The following is a 7,488-nucleotide window of genomic DNA, read 5'->3' as shown; positions in this document are numbered from 1 at the left end:
AAATATCTCTGTCATGTCTACATCTGATAAGTTTCCCAGTAAAGTAATAAAAACAATCAGGAATTTAAAAATAGCACTCATTAACATACCTGTATGTAGCTTTAAGAAACAAGGTTTCATGAAATCGATAACTTGCTAGTAACATAGATAACATTCATATACTTACTATCACTGAAACTCAGATAATACATTTGATGTTATAGTGGTAGAGACTAATTTCAACATCTTCAGAAAAGAGACAGGAATGCCAATGGTGGAGGTGTTGCTGTTTATATTCAGAACCACATTCCTTTGGCTTAGAGAGGTTCTCATGTCAACAACTGTTGAAGTAATATGGCTACAGCTTTACTAATAAAATGACTGTAAAAACTATTAAATCCCCATGGATTGATGAGGAATTGAACAAGTGTGTGGTTGAGAGGGATGAGGCAACAACCTCAACCGATTAGCAAAAACATACTGCAAACTGAGAAATCATTTGACTAAACTGAACAAAAAGAAGAAGAAACTACACAATGAAACAAAGGTAAATGACATAAAGAATGATGGTAAAAAGCTCTGGAGCACCTGAAATTAAATGTGTGGCTCATACATCACAAAACCTACTGATATTGGCAACTATTTCAATTATGTTTTCATTGGCAAGATTAGCAAATTTATGTCAACAACAAATTCTGAACCTGCACATCCGTGTATAACTGACCAAATTATGAAATACTTTTCATTTGAATTCTGTAATAAAGTGAGTGTTGGAGAGGTGAAAAAAGGATTGTTGTGGATCAACAATGACACCCCACCCGGGTCTGACATCTTGGATGGAAAATGACTGAGGATAATAGCAGACGATATTGCCACTCCTATTTGCCACATCTTCAATTTAAGCCTACTAGAGAGTGTGTGGCCCTCAGGCCTGGAGGGAAGCTAAAGTCATTTAGAGTTATGGAACTCTATTTCACATGAAGTAGCTGCTGCCTTGACAGGAACTAATGGGGATCCATAATAAAACCCAGGAAGTGTAGCTGCTGCCTTGTCAGGAACTAATGAGGATCCATAATAAACCCCAGGAAGAGTAGCTGCTGCCTTGACAGGAACTAATGGGGATCCATAATAAACCACAGGAAGAATAGCTGCTGCCTTGGCAGGAACTAATGGGGATCCATAATTAATCCCAGGAAGAGTAGCTGCTTCCTTGGCAGGAACTAATGGGGATCCATAATAAACCCCAGGAAGAGTAGCTGCTGCCTTGGCAGGAACTAATGGGGATCCATAATAAACCCCAGGAAGAGTAGCTGCTGCCTTGACAGGAACTAATGGGGATCCATAATAAAACCCAGGAAGTGTAGCTGCTGCCTTGACAGGAACTAATGGGGATCCATAATAAACCCCAGAAAGAGTAGCTGCTGCCTTGGCAGGAACTAATGGGGATCCATAATAAACCCCAGGAAGAGTAGCTGCTGCCTTGACAGGAACTAATGGGGATCCATAATAAACCCCAGGAAGAGTAGCCGCTGCCTTGACAGGAACTAATGGGGATCCATAATAAACTCCAGGAAGAGTAACTGCTGCCTTGGCAGGAACTAATGGGGATCCATAATAAACCCCAGAAAGAGTAGCTGCTGCCTTGGCAGAAACTAATGGGGATCCATAATAAACCCCAGGAAGAGTAGCTGCTGCCTTGGTAGGAACTAATGGGAATCCATAATAAACCCCAGGAAGTGTAGCTGCTGCCTTGGCAGGAACTAATGGGGATCCATAATAAACCCCAGGAAGTGTAGCTGCTGCCTTGGCAGGAACCAATGGGGATCCATAATAAACCCCAGGAAGAGTAGCTGCTGCCTTGGCAGGAACTAATGGGGATCCATAATAAACCCCAGGAAGAGTAGCTGCTGCCTTGGCAGGAACCAATGGGGATCCATAATTAACCCCAGGAAGAGTAGCTGCTTCCTTGGCAGGAACTAATGGGGATCCATAATAAACCCCAGGAAGAGTAGCCGCTGCCTTGACAGGAACTAATGGGGATCCATAATAAACTCCAGGAAGAGTAGCTGCTGCCTTGGCAGAAACTAATGGGGATCCATAATAAACCCCAGAAAGAGTAGCTGCTGCCTTGGCAGGAACTAATGGGGATCCATAATAAACCCCAGGAAGAGTAGCTGCTGCCTTGGTAGGAACTAATGGGGATCCATAATAAATGCAAATACAAATATCGAGGAACAGACACCACTGTCTGCCAATCAGGGCCTGAGACTGGTGGTAGTGGTATTGGTGGTGGTGGTGGTGATGGTGGTGGTGGTGATGGTGGTATTAATTAAGTGTTGGTGGTGGTGGTGGTGATGGTGGTATTAAGTGGTGATGGTGATGGTGGTAGTGGTTGTGGTGGTGGTGGTGGTAGTGATGGTGGTGGTGATGGTGGTATTAAGTGGTGATGGTGATGGTGATGGTGGTAGTGGTGGTGGTAGTGGTGGTGGTGGTAGTGGTGGTGGTGGTTGTGGTCGTTGTGGTGGTGGTGGTGGTGGTGATGGTTGTAGTGGTGGTGGTGGTGATGGTGGTGATGGTGGTGGTATGGTTGTAGTGGGGGTAGTAGTGGGAGTAGTGGTGCTGGTAGTAGTGGTGGTGGTGTTGGTGGAATTTGTGGTGTTAATAGTGGTGGTGGTGGTGGTAGTAGTGGTGTTGGTGGAATTTGTGGTTGTAAAGTCTGCCTTAACGTCTGCCTTGACATCTGTCTTAACATCTGTCTCAACGTCTACCTTAACGTCTGCCTTAACGTCTACCTTAACGTCTGTCTTAACGTCTACCTTAACGTTACCTGGTCTGTCTTAACATCTGTCTCAACGTCTACCTTAACGTCTGCCTTAACGTCTGCACCTTAACGTCTGCCTTAACGTCTACCTTAACGTCTGCCTTAACGTCTGTCTTAACGTCTGTCTTAACGTCTGTCTCAACGTCTGTCTTAACGTCTACCTTAACGTCTGCCTTAACGTCTGTCTTAATGTCTGTCCTAACGTCTGCCTTAACGTCTGTCTTAATGTCTGTCCTAATGTCTGTCTTAACGTCTGTCTTAATGTCTGTCCTAATGTCTGTCTTAACGTCTGTCTTAACGCCTGTCTTAATGTCTGTCCTAACGTCTGCCTGGACGTCTGTCTTAATGTCTGTCCTAACGTCTGTCTTAACGTCTGTCTTAATGTCTGTCCTAATGTCTGTCTTAACGTCTGTCTTAACTTCTGTCTTAACGTCTGTCTTAATGTCTGTCCTAATGTCTGTCTTAACGTGTCTTAACTTCTGTCTTAACGTCTGTCTTAATGTCTGTCCTAATGTCTGTCTTAACGTCTGTCTTAACGGTCTCAACATCTGTCTTAACGCTGTCCTAACGTCTGTCCTAATGTCTGTCCTAACGTCTGTCTTAACGTCTGTCTTAATGTATGTCTTAATGTCTGTCTTAACATCTGTCTTAACGGGGTCCATAACGTCTGTCCTAACGTCTGTCTTAGGTCTTAATGTATGTCTTAATGTCTGTCTTAACATCTGTCTTAACGTCTGTCCTAACATCTGTCTTAACGTCTGTCCTAATGTCTGTCCTAACGTAATTAACGTCTGCCAACGGTCTTAACGTCTGTCTTAACGCTGCCTTAACGTCTGCCTTAACGTCTGATCTTAATAAACGTCTGCCTTAACGTCTGTCTTAACGTCTGCCTTAACGTCTGTCTTAACGTCTGTCTTAACGTCTGCCTTAACGTCTGTCTGCTGTCTTGACGTCTGTCTAATGTCTGTCCATAATCTGCCTTAACGTCCCAGAACGTCTGTCTTAACGCTGCCTTAACGGCCTTAACGTCTGTCTTAACGTCTGCCTTAACGTCTGTCTTGACGTCTGCAACGCTCTTAACGTCTGCCTTAACGTCTGTCTTAACGTCTGTCTTAACGTCTGTCTTAACGAAGAACGTCTGTCTTAACGTCTGTCTTAACGTCTGTCTTAACGTCTGTCTTAACGTCTGCCTTAACGTCTGTCTTAACGTCTGCCTTAACGTCTGCCTTAACGTCTGTCTTAACGTCTGCCTTAACGTCTGTCTTAACGGGTCTTAATGTCTGTCCTAACGTCTGCCTTAACGTCTGTCTTAATGTCTGTCCAACGTCTGTCTTAACGTCTGTCTTAATGTCTGTCCTAATGTCTGTCTTAACGTCTGTCTTAACTTCTGTCTTAACGTCTGTCTTAATGTCTGTCTTAACGTCTGTCTTAACATCTGTCTTAACGTCTGTCTTAACGTCTGCCTTAACGTCTGTCTTAACGTCTGCCTTAACGTCTGCCTTAACGGATCTTAACGTAATTAACGTCTGTCTTAACGTCTGTCTTAATGTCTGTCCTAACGTCTGCCTTAACGTCTGTCTTAATGTCTGTCCTAACGTCTGTCTTAACGTCTGTCTTAATGTCTGTCCTAATGTCTGTCTTAACGTCTGTCTTAACTTCTGTCTTAACGTCTGTCTTAATGTCTGTCCTAATGTCTGTCTTAACGCTGTCTTAACTAGGTCTTAACGTCTGTCTTAATGTCTGTCCTAATGTCTGTCTTAACGTCTGTCTTAACGTCTGTCTCAACATCTGTCTTAACGACTGTCCTAACGTCTGTCCTAATGTCTGTAACGGTGTCTTAACGTGTCTTAATGTATGTCTTAATGTCTGTCTGGTGATCTGTCTTAACGTTGTCCTAACATCTGTCTTAACGTCTGTCCTAATGTCTGTCCTAACGTCTGTGATGGTCTGGTTAACGGTTGTCTTAACGTCTGTCTAGTGATGGTTAACGTCTGCCTTAACGTCTGTCTTAACGTCTGCCTTAACGTCTGCCTTAACGTGGTCTTAACGTCTGCCTTAACGTCTGTCTTAACGTCTGTCTTAACGTCTGTCTTAATGTCTGCCTTAACGTCTGCCTTAACGTGGTGATTAACGTCTGCCTTAACGTCTGCCTTGGTCTGTCTTAACGTCTGCCTTAACGTCTGTCTTAACGTCTGTCTTAACGTCTGCCTTAACGTCTGCCTTAACGTCTGCCTTAACGTCTGCCTTAACGTCTGTCTTAACGTCTGTCTTAATGTCTGTCCTAATGTCTGTCTTAACGTCTGTCTTAACGTCTGTCTTAACGTCTGTCCTAACGTGTCCTAACGTCTGTCTAGTCTGTCCTAACGGTCTTAACGTGTCTTAACGTGGAACGTTGTCTTAACGTCTGTCTTAACGTCTGTCTTAACGTCTGTCTTAACGTCTGTCTTAACGTCTGTCCTAACGTCTGTCCTAACGTCTGTCTTAACGTCTGTCCTAACGTCTGTCTTAACGTCTGTCTTAACGTCTGTCCTAACGTCTGTCCTAACGTCTGTCTTAACGTCTGCCTTAACGTCTGTCTTAACGTCTGTCTTAACGTCTGTCTTAACGTCTGTCTTAACGTCTGTCCTAACGTCTGTCTTAACATCTGTCTTAACGTCTGTCTTAACGTCTGCCCAGCTGCTAGACATGTATTTGGAGTGGCTTAATACCTGCTTTCAGAGAATACAATGAACCCTGTTAATTAATTAGCTCTGTGTTGTTGGTCGGACGTCTGTCTGGGAGAGAAGGGATCAATCTGAGTCCCAAATGGCACCCTTTTGTAGATAGTGCACTACTTCATCTGGGCCCTGGATAGAGGTAGTGCACTACTTCATCTGGGCCCTGAGTAGAGGTAGTGCACTACTTCATCTGGGCCCTGGATAGAGGTAGTGCACTACTTCATCTGGGCCCTGAGTAGAGGTAGTGCACTACTTCATCTGGGCCCTGGGTAGAGGTAGTGCACTACTTCATCTGGGCCCTGGGTAGAGGTAGTGCACTACTTCATCTGGGCCCATGGGTAGAGGTAGTGCACTACTTCATCTGGGCCCTGGGTAGAAGTAGTGCACTACTTCATCTGGGCCCTGGGTAGAGGTAGTGCACTACTAGGATTCCATTTGGGATTTATCCTCTGCCTCAAGGGTATGAAAACGTAAAACATGCCAGCCTTTATATCCTTTGGTCAGTCGCTCATCCCCTGAGCCTCATCCCTTAGATAACCATTCTATTGATGAGGACTTCAATAGGGCCATCTGGGGAAAGATCGGGATGAGACCATCATTAATTAAATTGATCCAGTGCCTTTGTCCTTAACCAAAATCCAACATCCTCAAAGTAGTGTCTCTGTTGTTGGGTGAGTACTGGTAGTGAAAAGTGCATCCCAAATTCCTCGCATATTTATTCCCTATATAGTGCCCTACTTTTAACCAAAACCCTATGGGCCCTGGACAAAAGTAGTGCCCTATGCAATGCACTTTCCGGTCAAAAGTAGGAGCAGTATATAGTAGAGGGGGCATTTCAGTGTGCAGGTGTTTGCTGCCCAACTCAAGGGCAAACATAGATAACTCCTTTCTTTGACCCAGGTCCTTATGAAATATTGAACATCTGATGCCTCAGAGACAGCACCACTACGGTCTAATAGCCGTTAAGTCTTCCAATGTGAGACTTAATCAGCACCACTCATGAAGAGAAAGTAGTGCATTAATATTTTACACTAATTCGTCCTGGTTCCCCCAGTGTGTGTTCCTGTGGTAGTCCAAGGCCTGGTCTGCTAGCAAGCTGCTCGAAGCCACACCGACAGGAAACATGTGTTCCTTGGTCTGTTAGTTATTACTCAGGAATTATTGTATTTTATTTTTTACGAGACGGGAGAACAACACCACATCTAACATCGACATAGAGGTCCTTCCTTCCTTCCTTCCTTCCTTCCTTCCTTCCTTCCTTCCCGCTATTTGATTCTCATCTCTCTCCTGCCCTCTCTGTCCTCATCTCTCTCTATAACCCCTCTCTGTCCTCATCTCTCTCTATAACCCCTCTCTGTCCTCATCTCTCTCCATGACCCCTCTCTGTCCTCATCTCTCTCTATAACCCCTCTCTGTCCTCATCTCTCTCCATGACCCCTCTCTGTCCTCATCTCTCTCTATAACCCCTCTCTGTCCTCATCTCTCTCCATAACCTTCTCTGTCCTCATCTCTCTCCATGACCCCTCTCTGTCCTCATCTCTCTCCATGACCCCTCTCTGTCCTCATCTCTCTCCATGACCCCTCTCTGTCCTCATCTCTTTCCATAACCCTTCTCTGTCCTCATCTCTCTCCATGACCCCTCTCTGTCCTCATCTCTCTCCATGACCCCTCTCTGTCCTCATCTCTCTCCATGACTCCTCTCTGTCCCCATCTCTCTACATAACCCCTCTCTGTCCTCATCTCTCTACATGACCCCTCTCTGTCCTCATCTCTCTCCATAACCTTCTCTGTCCTCATCTCTCTCCATGACCCCTCTCTGGCCTCATCTCTCTCCATGACCCCTCTCTGTCCTCATCTCTCTCCATGACCTCTCTCTGTCCCCATCTCTCTACATAACCCCTCTCTGTCCTCATCTCTCTCCATGACCCCTCTCTGTCCTCATCTCTCTCCATGACCCCTCTCTGTCCTCAT

The sequence above is a fragment of the Oncorhynchus gorbuscha genome, linkage group LG01 (assembly GCF_021184085.1).
Source record: "Oncorhynchus gorbuscha isolate QuinsamMale2020 ecotype Even-year linkage group LG01, OgorEven_v1.0, whole genome shotgun sequence".
NCBI classification, from domain to species: domain Eukaryota; kingdom Metazoa; phylum Chordata; class Actinopteri; order Salmoniformes; family Salmonidae; genus Oncorhynchus; species Oncorhynchus gorbuscha.
The sequence above is the reverse complement of the archived record's forward strand: the minus strand, read 5'-3'. Positions refer to the sequence as shown.